The sequence below is a fragment of the Bos taurus genome, chromosome 27 (genome assembly GCF_002263795.3).
Source record: "Bos taurus isolate L1 Dominette 01449 registration number 42190680 breed Hereford chromosome 27, ARS-UCD2.0, whole genome shotgun sequence".
In the NCBI taxonomy this organism is placed as follows: Eukaryota; Metazoa; Chordata; class Mammalia; order Artiodactyla; family Bovidae; genus Bos; species Bos taurus.
In genome coordinates, this window is record NC_037354.1 from 43,354,316 (window position 1) to 43,370,519 (window position 16,204).

The following is a 16,204-nucleotide window of genomic DNA, read 5'->3' on the forward strand; positions in this document are numbered from 1 at the left end:
CTTGTATGTTGAACACAATGCTATTTATCATTTCTTTAATTCTTAATATGCCCAGGCATCTGTTTAGGTGCCAGTTCCAAAAGAATTCCTTTGCTCATCACAAAACTCACAAAAGACTGATGGAAACTAAGAATTCGTTGGTGGTGGTTTAGGCACTCAGTTGTGTCCGACTCTTTGTGGCCCTGTGGACGGTGGCCCACCCGGCTCCTCTGTCCACGGGGTTGTCCAGCAAGGACGCTGCAGCGGGCACCATGCACACGTGGTCTCTGCACTCCACGTCCTTCCCCCGCCCTGACCAGAGTGCATGTTCACGCAGGGGCGCTTGTTTCATCTGTTGTGAATACCACATCCCTGAATAATGCCCAACACACAGTAGGAGCTCCATAAGCACTTGCTGAGTGTAAGACCTCAATAACCCACATTGGAAGAAGGCCTCCTAGAAAGCACAGCAGTATTTCCAGATGATCATGGAGTTTTTAAGTTTATACAGAAGTACAAAAAGTATGAGGACTCTGCCCAAGGTAAATTACCTTCCAAATCTAAATGTGACCAAGAATGGACTGTGAATGCACACGTTACATGTTGCTGCTGATCGAAGTAGCTGGTGATACTATCCTGATGTGATGGAAGGGGACAGCTGTTCGGCGTGCGTTTTCTTTTATGTAACTTAAATTCTGGGAAAGATATTCTTTTTCGGGGGGAATCTGAGGGATAATGTGAGCAGATTTTGCATTCCCCTCGCCTTCCCCATCTGCCCTTGGAGCCGCCTTGATCGTGACACCTCAGTTTCTCTGTCGGTGCGGCCCACTCACGGCAGAGCCTCTGGCTTTCGCTGTGGACGGCTGGACAGTGTCAGGGAGCCTTGTTTGCTGGGTGAGTTTAAACAAGGTGTGCTGACTTTTTACTTGGATTTCTGTGCAGATTGGCAAAGAAGCCAGAGATTGGCCGTGACTTCTGTTCAGGGTTCCGCACTGTGGACCCAAGCATGTCAATGAAGTTATGAAAGAAAGAATCCGTCTGAATCTAGACACTTCCTGGTTCTGTCAGCAGCATGTAAATCCCGAGATGCTTGTCATCTGTATTGGAAGTGAAAGACTCAGAAGACTCTGGGCTCCATGGAGACGGTGCTGATGCTCTGGACTCTGTGAGCCAGTGGGCTTCACAACTCCTGGTGGGTTTTGTTCTTTGTCTCTGAATATCTATTGGTTAACAGACTAGACATGAGAATCGGGTCATGGCGATGACTTTTTAGCTTTAGGTTTTGGGACGGTGGTACTTTCTTGGGAGAACAGAAATCATTTCCTGAAGGATAACTATTGAAGCCAGAAGAGTAGCCCCCAAATGGATATGACAATGTCAAGAGTGCAGACAGGAAGTGGTGGCCTATGCACAGAACCCAAACTGGGTGAACCTTTAGGAACCTTAGCAACAAGCCTGAGTCGGGCTAACACACAGGGCCTGGGGAGTACCAGCTCCCTGCTCTGTGACAAAGCAAAATGCCCTTTTCTGCGGTTCCTGCACAACCTTGCAGGGTCACATCATGCACTCCTACACTGACATCGCGGAACAGATCTATCCTGACTAGCAGAAAAAAATGAGTCATGCTCTCTGAAATGACAGTTTAGACATGCATCCTTGTTGCCTTGTCCTTGGTAAAAGGCTTAGGATGTTATACTTTGACCAAACTTTTCTCATTCACCCTCTCCCTTTTTCTTTCTGCTAAGGATGGTGAACAGTTCACTCATGGGCTTATGAGTTCAGGCATGCAGGAAAAAAGAGCTCAGCTCCCTTATGTCAGAGCTGCATATGTTGGTATCCCTAATTTTTTGACTAAATGCCAGAGTCTGCCAGTACTCTTTTGACTCAATGCCACAATTATTTGGGCAATAAACACCTTAACAGAACCTAGAGAGTCTTGCAAAATTTAGGTTTCTGTATAAATCTATACTTTAAGAATAGCCCCTATTTATTGCTGCTCAGTGGACATTAGGCAGTGTAACAGAGAATTGGCAAATGCTGCCAGCTGGACACGACTGGATGCCAGGGAGCCCAGGGCAGGGTTTTCCAGTGAATCCAAGTCACCCTCCACTGGCTATTGAGATGGACAGTGCTCTGTGGGCCTGTCCAGGGTCTCCTGTCCGTCACGGACAGAGAGGATGGGAGAGTCAATATGCAGTCAGACTCACGGTCCGAAGTGCCCAACGGCATCGTCTGCTCTTAGCGTTAGACCCCACGCTCCGCATGGCGTGTGAGCTACAGCCCAAGGGTGGGGCCAGGCTTCGCTCTGAAAGCATCCACAGTCTGTCTGAGAGCTCTGTCCAGGCTCAAGGGGGATGTGCTGGGATGGATCAGCACTGTTTGCCCAGAATATGGGCAGGGAAGTGAAATTTCAGGAGCCCCTGAAACGAACTTCCACAGTTAAACACCTGCCAGCATTCCCCTTGAACTTAAAAGTAGCTTATTTGGGGCTTGCCATTGATGAAGCTGCAGAATGTGTCTTGAAGAAAAGAAAATGGATATTCACAAAGTTTTTAGCTGTAACTTTTTGCCCTTGTGGGTTTTTTTTCATGCTTTATTACCTTAATCAGAAAAATATGCATATTTTAAATGGTAATTCAACTTTTCCTGTATTTTTTAAATTAAGGTCTATTGTGGTACAGTTGCTTTACAATGTTGTGCTGGTTTCTACTACACAGCAAAGTGAATCAGTCACACACATACGTGTGTGTGTGTGTGTGTGTGTGTGTATGCATGCGTGCTATGTGGCTTCAGTTGTATCCAACCCTTTGTGACCCTGTGGACTGTAGGCCACCAAGTTTCTCCATCCATGAGATTCTCCAGGCAAGAACACTGGAGTGGGTTGCCATTCTTTCTCCAGGGGATCTTCCCAACCCAGGGGTCGAAGCCGGGTCTCCCACATTGCATGTGGATTCTTTACCATCTGAGCCACCAGGGAAGCCCAGATATATGTACACACATGGCTAATTCACACTGTGGTACAACATCATAAAGCAACTGTACTCCAATTCAAAACAGAAAATCTTAGAAATATATCCTGTTGCCCCTGGCCTCAGCAGCCCAAAGCCTTGGCTGGGCTTAGCGTTCCCGTGACAAGGAGACTGCTGTCTCTAGAGAAGACGCACGGCAGTGGCTCTTGTATCCTGTTCCAGAATGACATTTCTTAGCTTTCAGACCTTCGTTTTTAAAGTGAAATTTAGATGGTTGACCTCTGAGCAAATGATAGCCGGCCCACTGCCTGTTTTCGTATGACCAAGAACTCAGCATAAGTTTTACATTTTGATGAAATGGAAACTGAATTCGGATGCAAGTTAAGTGACATGTTCTCTTGGGCCATGAAGCCTAAGCTATTTACTATCTGGCCCTTTATAGGAAAAGAATGTAAATGTTTCATTTAAAAGCTTGCACAACTAAATAATAATAAATTTAAATAACTTTGTGGCATACCTAGTTACTGTTTTTATTCCCATAAATGCTGGCTCATGAGATTTATGAAATGTGAAAAAAAAATTAAGTGAATTAAGTCAAAGAATTTCAAAATCAAAATGACTGGATGATTAAATGGCAGAGTAGTTCTAAGAACTGCATCACAAGAAAGTCATTTTGAACTGAATTGTGTCTAAGAGGTGGATCTGAGGCTGGAGGGGACCTGGGACCCTTGGCTGCCCCTGGAAACGCACCTGCTCCAGCAACAAAAGACAAAGAGACTACAAGGGATCAGAAACTGCATGCTTGTGTGGCTGGGACAAACTATAGACAACAAGGTGTAAATGCACCCAAACCCAGCTACTTCTGAGGCAAAAGCCAGGAGCAAAAGCAGGGTGCCGCGGATGCCCCCTGCACTCAATGCCACCAAAGAGCTGGGCAGACCACCTAGGACGTGCGTCCAGCCTCACCCGGGGCTCATCCCCACCCTCCTCCCCATCCCTGCCCTCCTCCCCATCCCCATCACAGCAGCTCGCACACCTTGGGCTCATCCCCGCCCTCCTCCCCATCCCCATCACAGCAGCTCGCACACCTTGGGCTCATCCCCGCCCTCCTCCCCATCCACGCCCTCCTCCCCATGCCCGCCCTCCTCCCCATCCCTGCCCTCCTCCCCATCCCCATCACGGCAGCTCCCACACCCCGGGCCCATCCTCACCCTCCTCCCTATCCCCATCATGGCAGCTCCCACACCTCAGGGAGCAAACTAGGGTGCCTCTTGTTCTCACTCCCTCCCACCCCCTGCAGCAGGGGTCCCCATCGAGCCTTGCCTAAATTTCTTGTCTGCCCTCTTATCAATTTCTATTGATTAAGGAAGGCTAAAACCCCGCTCAGTAACAACTCCATCAATACAAATGGCATAGTTAGAACAACCTAGGATTCAGATTGGTCAAGGTCATTCTTGAGGTACCCCTGAAGGTGAGTTGCTGGAATATATTGCACTCTTGAAGCCAATCTTTCTAGCAGGATATTCAGACTTTAAAGTGAGCCTTGAACCCCTGGGAGTTGTTAAAATGCTGATACTGAAGGGGCGGGTCTGGGCCTCAGCCTGAGAGTCTGCATCTCTTGCAGGGATGTGAGGCTGCTGCTCTGTGGTTTGCGAGTCAAGAAGAAAGATTCTGGTACCTTCTTTGCTTCAAAACTTCACCACTTTTCCCTTGAGCTGTGATTCAGCTTGACTGCAGAGGTGGTGCTTTGCCCTTGAAAGCCAAGATCATAAAAATCACAGAACACCTGGACCAAGTTTTTGTTTTCCTGACAACAGTTTATAGCGCTGGCATTCCATCAGTCAGAGGCTGGTATGGAAATTATAAAGAACAATTGCCTCAGACTGTGTGCGTCTACCTGGAGGCCAAAGTGACAGTCTGATCCTGCCCCTGTGAAATTACAGATGCTGTAAATTAATCGGGCTTTGCAAATAGCAGACAAATGCTGATGAAGGGGGGAAAAAAAGCAGTAATCGGTAATAACCATAGATACACAGATTCTAACAGAAGCTAATTGTTATTGGGGTTATGCTAAAATTCATCCCATCTGTGTGTGTAAATACCACTGTGTGCTAACTTTACATCATAGGGGATTATGCAAAATCACAAAGCTTTGAGTTGTTATTGAATATTATTCTGACTTCTAAACTATGCATTAGAGGTAAATAAACTAGCAGATTGAATTTCCAGCTTCCTTCTTTGGAGAAGTGAGTCAGTCTTTTCACAGATTTCATTCTGTCTTCCTTTACAGCTTTAGGTTCATTTACGAGGGCACCTTCCTCTCTTCTGCCTTTCCTGTTTCCCTTTGTTCTTTCCTCTTTCTTCCATGTTTTCTTTGTCTCTTTTGTGTGTGTGTGTGTGTAGAGATTCTCTGGTATTTAAGGCAGAAAGACTTTGCTCTATCTTCTATTTATGTAATTCATGGTGACAGAGGAAAAAAAAATCAGTCTTCTTTCTTTTGAGATCCACAGTCACATAAAGAAATGATTTGTGGAACCAAGAAGGATATGTCTATAAAGCAAACCAAGAAAAAAGAATTTGATGTTATTATTAATGAAGCAGGTGGCACATCTTTTCAAAATCCCATTTGAGCTGGGCAGTGATTTGCAATGAAAGCTGACATGTTCATTTTTGCCAGGCTAACAAACCCAAGGCCTACTGAAAGCGAGGGCAAAGAAAAAATAAGCAAGAAAAAGAGAAAACACGTTAAAAGTCCTTAGTTTCTGTTGCAGAATTTGTGTTGTTTTCCCTTTAGAAAGTTAATTCTCAGCTCTATTTGTTACCACAGCCTTTCTGATATGATGGAGATCAATCAAACAAAGGCTGGGGCTAACAGGAAGCAATTCTTAATTCGGGAGTGAGGAAGTTTGAGGTAGTCTGCTCTCTATGGTTGCTTTGTAAGACTTTTTTTGAGACTAAAAACATAATTGCTTGGAGTAATTTGTGCTCAGGATTTCTGGGTTAAGCTTTGTAAAATAATAAGCATGTTTAATGCACAGATTATGTGTCCCGTCACATGGCCTCTCTACTTTTATTAAGTCACATGACTAGTCTGGTGTGGTAGCTACCGTTCAGTCTCTGTCATGTCCAACTCTGTGACCCCATGGACTGTAGCCCACCAGGCTCCTCATACAGGAGAGAATTGACCTTTAGAAGGAATTTCTCACTAGATCTGTCTGGGCTATAATTCTTTCTCATTTTAACAGAAGAGATTTTAATACTTATGAATATTTTAGAATTCTACTTAGATTTTTTTTCCCCCTTCACTGAAAGAATGCTCATGAAATTGAATTTTTTTTTTCTTTTGTAACGAGCATGGTCCATGCACCAGCTGGAAACTCTATTTTCTTGCTAGAGGCAGTTCGCACAGTAACTTCTCCTAATTCATCTTAGGGAGGAAGCATTTATAACACTGGATTCATCAAGAGCGCCTGAGTAATGAGAAATTGTATCTGATTTTAGGCTGGGATGCTGAGAACCTTGTCTAGAAGGACAATTGCTTCCGTGACACCTGAGGTAAGGCTGGCACTGAGGTAGTATTCTGATTTCCAGCAGAAACATGTAATTCTGTGGGGGAAATTGTTTCATTTCCATGTTGTAGAAAAATCAAACAACTCTCTTGACCCTTAACATGTTCTTTTAAGCTGTATTTTTTAGAAATTAAGAGCTAGAAAATAACAAATGCAAGAATGTTATGGCCACTTACTCTGTAGAATGTGGTTGACTCAAACTTCCAGAACCCAACTTAAAGGGAGGAGTGACCCAGCTCCATCATACGACTCCTGCCACACACATCAACATTCCAAATTAAAGATCACTTGCGTTTATGAATTTCACTGGATGAAAAATATCACCCTTTTTCTACTTAGTAACTTTTCCAGAAATTGCTTTCTATTCTCTGTGGCTTTTCAGAAAAAAAATATCCCTTGTATAAAATGGTATAGCCACTGTGTTAGACAGTATGGAGAGTCCTCAAAAAACTAAAAATAAAGTTGTCATATGATCCAGCAATCTCAGTCCTAGGCAAATACCAGGACAAAACTATAATTCAAAAAGATACATGCCCCCCTGTTTTCAGAGCAGCACTATTTATAATAGCCAAGACATGGGAGGAGCCTGGTGGGCTGCACTCCGTGGGGTCGCTAAAAGTCGGACACGATTGAGTGACTTCACTTTCACTTTTGACTTTCATGCACTGGAGAAGGAAATGACAACCCACTCCAGTGTTCTTGCCTGGAGAATCCCAGGGATGGCAGAGCCTGGTGGGCTGCCATCTATGGGGTCGCACAGAGCGGGACACGACTGAAGTGACTTAGCAGCTTAGCAGCAGACATGGGAACGACTTAAATGTCCATCAGCAGGTGAATGATGAAGATGGGGAGCATATATACAATGGAGTACTACCCAGCCATAAAAAAGAATGAAATAATGCATTCCCAGTAACGTGGATGCACCTAGAGATTGTCACACTAAGTGAAGCAGGTCAGAAAGAGAATGATAAATACCCTGTATCACTAATACGTGGGATCTAAAATATGTCAGATGAGCTTGTCTGTGAAACAGAAACAGATTCACAAAGAGAGCAGGCTTGTGATCGCCAGCGGCCTTCTCACTGTTCTCTTAATTCCGGAATTATGGTCTGCTGTGGATTTTACCTTATGAATATGAACTTCTGTGGACTCCTAGGATTTTGGCAGGTGGGTTTCACAGGTAAACGTTTTGAATGGAATTCAGGGCTTGGGAATTCAGTTCCAGTTGAATTCGATTCCCATGCCACTTCTGGGGAGGGCCCTCCAGAGTGGTCTAAGGGACATGCATTGGGTCCTCACTTGCTCAATGGTGATTACAGCAAAGTTCTGATGGAAACTGACTCTTTACCAAGACTCAGACATTGACCAAACGCCTCAGGAGATTTAATTTACCTGAAAGAAAATCTTGATCCCTCATCCCTTTCCATGATTTAAAGCGGAACAATTGGATAAATAAAGTGGAGAACTCATCACCCTCATTGAAGAGCAATGACCCATGCCAACATTTTACCATCACTCTATCACAGTTTACTATCATTTCTAATATGGGATTAAATATATTTTATCTAATTATGTTTCTGAAACTGAAAATGGCATTTTATTTACTATTTAATACATGTACAAATACCAAAAGAATATGCCACTCAACATGTAATTTTCTGCCTTATTTTGCATCTGTCATGAAATGGGATGAGCTGGACCAGCTGTTTACAACCTAGTGTGAGGCCATAGCATTTTCTTCCAAAGACATTCCTTTTTTTTTTTTTTTCTTCCACTCTTTCGTACACTGTTGCCAGCTGCTGAAGCTGCTGCTCAAAGGAGTCAGTTCTGAAGTCCATTACTTCTGTAGCTCTGGACTTGCAGCGCTCATAATAAGCTTCCTACTAGTTTGCATTCTTCTTGAGGCTGACCTCCTCACACTTGAAGGAGAGCCATTCGATCCTGTGGCTCCGCAGACACGTTTCTCCCCCATTTGCCTAATGCTCAGAATAATAACAACTCTATTTGTGGCATCTCCAGGCCTAAAATGCTATTAAATTGCAGGCACTTTTTCAATTGTGACTGAAGATAGCTTCTAACTACAGAACTAACAGTGAAGTGTATAAACAGGATTAAACAACCAAAGCCTGCCATGTCAGAGAAGAAATCGTTTGAAATACAAAGTAGTTCACACAAAATGGCAAATACAATGTGAACCAATTCAAAAATAGAGACTCTGAAACTAGTTTAACATATAGGCTATCATAAAAATGCATGTGAAATGTTTCTCTGGACAATTCTTGGGGATGAAAAATGAGATAATTATTATAAAAAGATAATGAAGTAGGTAGCTTGTGATTAATAAATTTGATCAATGAATTTCATCTTGACTAAAATCTAGAACTTCCATCTTCATGTGTAGGTAAAGGAAAACCTTTTTTCATCCAACAAAGTGTCTAATATCCTATGTTTGCTTTAGAATTCATGGCGCATTTGTTTCTCCATCGGTTATTCTGAGAATAACGGGCTCTTTTGGCAGGCTAGTTTTGAACACGGCTGACCCTAGAGTAACAGTTTTGAACTGCACACATGGGTTCACTTACACTCAGATATTCTTCCATAGTAAATATGACAGTGTTACAATAATAGTGTACAATAGGTGTTTTTACATACTATTTTTAGGTGAGGAAACTAGGACTGAGAACCTTGTGTAACTTGTATAAAATTTCACAGCTTTGAGCGGTCATGCTGAAATTCCAATTAAGATGGTCTCAAGGCAATGGCACCCCACTCCAGTACTCTTGCCTGGAAAATCCCATGGACCGAGGAGTCTGGTGGGCTGCAGTCCATGGGGTCGCTGAGGGTCGGACACGACTGAGTGACTTCACTTTCACTTTTCACTTTCGTGCATTGGAGAAGGAAATGGCACCCCACTCCAGTGTTCTTGCCTGGAGAATCCCAGGGACGGGGGAGCCTGGTAGATGGCCATCTATGGGGTCGAACAGAGTCAGACGTGACTGAAGCAACTTAGCAGCAGCAGCAGCAGCACATAAGTGACTAATAAGGACTCACTGTAGAGCACAGGGAACTCTACCAAATGTTCTGTAATAACCTATATGGGAAAAGAATCTGCAAAAGAATAACCATACATAGCATATATATATCTATATAACTGATAAGTTTGCTGTACACCTGAAACAAACACAACATAAATTAAAAAATTTTTAAAAGACGGTTTTACTTCAAAGCTTGTGGCCTAGAACTTACAACTAAACTCAAGTGTATAAATGGTGTATCCTTCTTCAGACTGAGGTTCCGCTTTATCATTGGAGTCCTGCCTTGGTAACCTGCTCGCAGAGTCTCTGGGTCTGCCTTCTAAATCCCTCATCACCACTAAGTTCATCTCCACACACATCTTGTTCAAGAGGTGGGTTTTTGTGGCCTTAACCCAACCACAAGAGCCCTGCTGCCTCCTGGCCTACTTTGGTAAGGCTTCCAGGTTAGATATCCAAGTGTGACTCCCTTCTCCCCTGGAATTCCCCTGACTCTGCTCTGGCTAGTCACTGGGAAGACTGGAAAAGTGGGATATAATATAGTGGTAAAGAACAATGACTACAAAATCTTATTTTCAAAATTCAGAATCCAACCATGCCAATCCCCTGCTTAATGGGATCCTAATGTCCAACTCAAGGACGTTTTATGAGGCTATAAGAAGCTAATCGATGCAAGGAGATATGCAAAGCACCTGGCCCAGGGTAACATGCCTAATAAACGGGAAATAATGTTGTTGTTCCCACTATTAGTAGATCAGTTCTGTAGATATCTGTGTGTGGCCTTTCAGAAATAATAATGTCAGCATGCCAAGCTGAGATGGGATCACAGAGGTGTGTAAATGACTGAATCGTAGACACTTGTGTGTCTCATCCTGGGGTTGTGTACAAAGGCATGCAAGCTGTGTGCCAAAGTGCAACCAATAAATGTGTTTCTCTAAAGTCATTTTATATTTTTTTTCTCCTTAAGAAAAATATTTTATCCTTTCACTTTCCTTTAGGGCACATTTGTTTTTCTTGTCTAAGATGCTCATGCTTTCAGCAAACTAAGGCACACATGAGGAGCTATTTAGGACGGCAGAATAAGATCCAATATTCACATAGCAGGCACTGTACTTCCTGTGCCTAATTTCACCCTTTTAGTAATGGTGAGAGGTTGGTGCTGTCGTTTACCCCCACTGTAAAGACGAAGGCCCAGAGAAAAGCAACTTTCTAATGAGTCTTTTTTGCCAACGGTGAAGCTCATGTGTCTTGTCCTTAAATCATTTTTGCATATTACCATTCTAGAACATCCTTGCAAATAGGTATTTCTAGACTCTGTCAGGAGGTGACAAGCATAATGTTTTTTCTACAAACATGGAGCCTTCAATCATTGGTAAGTATTCTGTGCCCTTGACAGCCGGTTATGAAAAGCCTTCTAACTAAAAATTAAAAAAATTTTTCATTGGCGTATAGTTGATTTACAATGTCCTGTTGGTTTCAGGTGTACAGCAAAGTCATCAGTCACACATACGCATGTACCCACTCTGTTTAGAGTCTTTTCCCATGTAAGTCATTACACATTACAGGGTCCCAACCTCCAGGCCATGGACCAATAACTCCCATTGGATCAGCGCATTAGGTTAGAAATAAAGTGCACAATAAATGTGATGCATTTGAATCATCCCCAAACAATCCCGCCTGCCCCTGGAAAAACTGTCTTCTCTGAAACTGGTCGCTGTGCCAAAAAGGCTGGGGACCGCACTTATGGAGTATTGAGTAGAGTTCCCCATGCTATACATAATTAAGGTTTCCTTGTTTATTTATTTTGGTAACTTTTGTTTTTGCAATAATTCCAATGTTAAAGATCAGCTTCAAGAATAATTCAGAGATTTCCGCAAGATATCGAACTAAAAGTTCCCAATTCTTGCCCCCCCCAACCCTCCGAGAAGAAAAAACAACTAAAAGAATGAATAAACAATTGCATTACAGTGAAAAGAGCTGTGGGAGGGCTCTGGCCTAATCTACAGAACCCGGAGGCGCAAAAACAGAGAGAACGGCTGCACAGAAGGGCAAGGAAGCCTCTTCGTGTCCCCAGCCCCCAATCCAGCACAACCTGGGGTCAAGAGGACCCCACGCGCAGTTACCACCGCGACTCCTTTAGATGAAGCCACTCCTAGAAGTTAAAGCCGTCCTCAAGAGCTTCCTAAGTAAAGGCCCAGCTTTGAAACTGGAAGTTAAGATGGATCCATCCGTCATGGGTGGAATGACTGTTCCTATTGGAGAGAAATATGTTGAGATGTCTGCGAACACCAAGATTCAGAAGCTGAGCAGCGCAGTTCGGGAGATTTTCCAAAAATGTTGATTTCTAAAAGTGAAAATTCTTAAACTTGGAGCAGCAATAAAATGCTTCCTCTACCGAAAAAAAAGAGAGAGAGAGAGAGCCTCCTAGCGTTCCTTCCCCTTGTGGGGGAAAAGGAGGTCAGGAGGACCCCAGAAACCCCCCACCACCTACACCCATAGCGTCTGCCACTGAGGTGGCCCTCTTTCTTCCCTGAGGATGACCCGAGTTGGCAGCTGCTCAGAGGCCACACCGCTGCCCTTTGCTGGAGCGGGAGCCGGAACCACACCCCCAAGACGAGACCCACGGTCCCCTCCGCCCTGACACAACGGGCTGTGCCGGAGCCCCACCTCCGTCACCCCGCGGTAAGTCCCTACTTGTGCTCGTGTTCCGGACCCCAGTGCCACTGTCTGCACCCGGGCACCAGACCCCGGGCCGAGAAAGGTCCTCTCGCCTACGACTTCCACCCGTGAGGGAAAGAGGGAGCAGGGAGACCCTGGAAGGGTTCACCTCCGAGGATCCCAGCTGAGCTCCCTGGTGTCCTAAACACCAAGGGTCCTAGAGGCAGAGGACTCTCGTCAACGCTGAGCGGAGCTGGCAGAGCTGCGAAAGGCTGCCTGCGCTGCTTGGAGCTGAAGACGATGCAGTGTCCCCCAGAGTCAGAGCCACTGCGCCTCAGCCAGCCAGGACCCTCGGACCAAAGCACAGGCAAAGGTCTTTCCACACTGAAGCCAGACTGGAAAGTCTAGAAAGGTTCCCGCTCCCTCAGATGCACAGACAACAACGTAAGGCTAACAGAAACGCAAAAATTAAGGAAATAGCACACACTAAAGGAAGAAGATACTTTCTCAACTCCAAAGAATCAGAACAATTGTTTTTATAAACTCAGTAAGCTACAAGACAACAGAGAGACAGCTCAACAAAATCAGGAAAACAACATATGCACAAGATGAGAAGTTTTAGAAAGAAATAAAAATCATAAAAAAAAGAACTCAAAAAGAGAAATGCTGGAGCTGAAGAATACAATGAATGACATGAAAATTGTAATAAAGAGCTTCAACAACACTTGAGCAGAAGAAGGAATCTGTGAACACACACTATAAAAAGTATTGTGTGAACACAATAACAAAAGAAGCAAAGCCTGGATGGCAGTATAAACGTGTGGTGCTTTTTTTTAAAGTGATTGAAGCTAAGTTTTTTATCAACATAAAATAGAAGTCTATAACTGCAAGATATTTTGTGCAAGTCTTTAATCATAAAGTAAAAACATAGACAAAAAAGAATATTCAAAGCAGATCACTATAAAAATCGTAATAAAAGAAGATAAAAGAGGAAAAGAGGGACGAAAGAACTGCAAAACAGACAGAAAACAAGTAACAGAATGGCAATAGTAAGTCCTCATTTATCAATAATTGCTTTAAAACATGGATTAAACTCACCAATCGAAAGGGATAGAGTGGACAAAGAGGGAAAAAAATAAAAAACAAGATCCAACAATATACTACCCTGCTAAGTCACTTCAGTCGTGTCCGACTCTGTGCGACCCCATAGACGGCAGCCTACTAGGCTCCTCTGACCCTGGGATTCTCCAGGCAAGAGCACTGGAGTAGGTTGCCATTTCCTTCTCCAATGCAGGAAAGTGAAAAGTGGAAGTGAAGTCGCTCAGTCGTGTCTGACCCTCAGTGACCTCATGGACTGCAGCCTTCCAGGCTCCTCCATCCATGGGGTTTTCCAGGCAAGAGTACTGGAGTGGGGTGCCATTGCCTTCTCTGATGAAAGGCTCACTTTACTATTTTTGTAAGATTTTTTTTTTTTTTGACGTGGACCATTTTTAAAGTCTTTGTTGAATTTGTTACAATATTGTTTCTGTTTTATGTTTTGGTTTTTTCCACCCCAAGGCATGTGTGATCTTAGCTCCCCAATCTGGGATCAAACCTGCAACCTTTGCATTGGAAGGCGAAGTCTTAACCACTGGGCCACCAAGGAAGTCCCTAGAGACTCACTTTATTTAATGATACACGTGGGCTGAAAGTAAAGGATTGGAGAAGATGGGTCATGCAAATGGTAACGGAAAGAAGGCAGGAGCGGCTCTTACACAAAACAGACTTCATGTCTAGAGCTGTCTCCAGAGACAGGGAAACATTTGTGCTATGTTGTTTTTATAATATTTTACTATTTATCTTATTTTTGGCTGTGCTGGGTCTTTGTTGCTGGGTGGGCTTTCTCTAGCTGTGGTGCGCGGGCTTCTCATCGCAGCAGCTCCTTCTGCCGCGGGTGGCCCCCAGGGCTCTGGCGCTCAGGAGCTTGGCTGCCCCGCGGCCTGTGGGATCTTCTCGGCTCAGGGATGGAGCCTGTGTCACCTGCACTGGCAGGAAGATTCTCATGCCCTGCACCACTAGGGAAGCCCATTCTTTTGACTTTCTAACTCCATACTTCCTTCTGTACTTATTAGTTGACATTCCAAATATGGGGACAATTTGTGTACCAGCGGGGACTCCTGAATTTCTTATTTTATTCACTAGATTATACTCACTCTCATCGTTCCTTTTGGTTCTCGAAATTCTCCATATTTGGCTCATGGGAGCTCCTCAACCTCTTGGTTCTTTCTGACATACCCTGTTATTCTCCAAACCCTGTCTTCCTCTCTGGCTAATCATATGCTTAAGGTCCATCTAAAGGTTTTCCTGCTTTATCCTTGGAACCAGCAACTCCCCTCTGGCTCCCTTTAGCAGAGGATGGTATAACAACGCAGGATTTGGCCTCTAGATCTAATATACGCTTTAAAGTTCTCTTGAAAAGGATCAAACCAGATCTTGAAGGTGTGTGTGGCCTGTTCATAATGTCCAGATAATAAACCACTAGACCATTCAGGTATGACCTAAATCAAATCCCTTATGATTATACAGTGGAAGTGAGAAATAGATTTAAGGGCCTAGATCTGATAAACAGAGTGCCTGATGAACTATGGAATGAGGTTCGTGACATTGTACAGGAGACAGGGATCAAGACCATCCCCATGGAAAAGAAATGCAAAAAAGCAAAATGGCTGTCTGGGGAGGCCTTACAAATAGCTGTGAAAAGAAGAGAAGCGAAAAGCAAAGGAGAAAAGGAAAGATACAAGCATCTGAATGCAGAGTTCCAAAGAATAGCAAGAAGAGATAAGAAAGACTTCCTCAGTGACCAATGCAAAGAAATAGAGGAAAACAACAGAATGGGAAAGACTAGAGATCTCTTCAAGAAAATTAGAGATACCAAGGGAACATTTTATGCCAAGATGGGCTCGATAAAGGACAGAAATAGTATGCACCTAACAGAAGCAGAAGATATTAAGAAGAGGTGGCAAGAATACACAGAAGAACTGTACAAAAAAGATCTTCATGACCCAGATAATCACGATGGTGTGATCACTCATCTAGAGCCAGACATCCTGGAATGTGAAGTCAAATGGGCCTTAGAAAGCATCACTACGAACAAAGCTAGTGGAAGTGATGGAATTCCAGTTGAGCTATTTCAAATCCTGAAAGATGATGCTGTGAAAGTGCTGCACTCAATATGCCAGCAAATTTGGAAAACTCAGCAGTGGCCACAGAACTGGAAAAGGTCAGTTTTCATTCCAATCCCAAGGAAAGGCAATGCCAAAGAATGCTCAAACTACTGCACAATTGCACTCATCTCACATGCTGTAAAGTCATGCTAAAAATTCTCCAAGCCAGGCTTCAGCAATATGTGAACCGTGAACTTCCTGATGTTCAAGCTGGTTTTAGAAAAGGCAGAGGAACCAGAGATCAAATTGCCAACATCTGCTGGATCATCAAAAAAGCAAGAGAGTTCCAGAAAAATATCTATTTCTGCTTTATGGACTATGCCAAAGCCTTTTACTGTGTGGATCACAATAAACTGTGGAAAATTCTGAAAGAGATGGGAATACCAGACCACCTAACCTGCCTCTTGAGGAATCTGTATGCAGGTCAGGAAGCAACAGTTAGAACTGGACATGGAACAACAGACTGGTTCCAAATAGGAAAAGGAGTATGTCAAGGCTGTATATTGTCACCCTGCTTATTTAACTTATATGCAGAGCACATCATGAGAAATGCTGGGCTGGAAGAAGCACAAGCTGGTATCAAGATTGCCAGGAGAAATATCAGTAATCTCAGATATGCAGATGACACCACTCTTATGGCAGAAAGTGAAGAGGAACTAAAGAGCCTCTTGATGAAAGTGAAAGTGGAGAGTGAAAAAGTTAGCTTAAAGCTCAACATTCAGAAAACAAAGATCATGGCATCCGGTCCCATCACTTCATGGGAAATAGATGGGGAAACAGTGGAAACAGTGTCA

General features: G+C 43.7%; 1 protein-coding gene across 2 annotated transcripts in view; it reads right to left on the reverse strand.

Moving 5' to 3' along the window:
* Positions 1-4,831: 4,831 nt before the first annotated feature.
* The window catches only part of LOC100300804 (uncharacterized), a 41,219-nt gene continuing 29,846 nt past the window's right edge, over positions 4,832-16,204 (reverse strand). For both annotated transcript variants that reach the window (XR_009493199.1, XR_009493200.1), the window contains one exon: positions 4,832-5,498. The gene's annotated coding sequence lies outside the window, so the exon portion shown is untranslated. The remainder of the gene's footprint in view (positions 5,499-16,204) is intronic.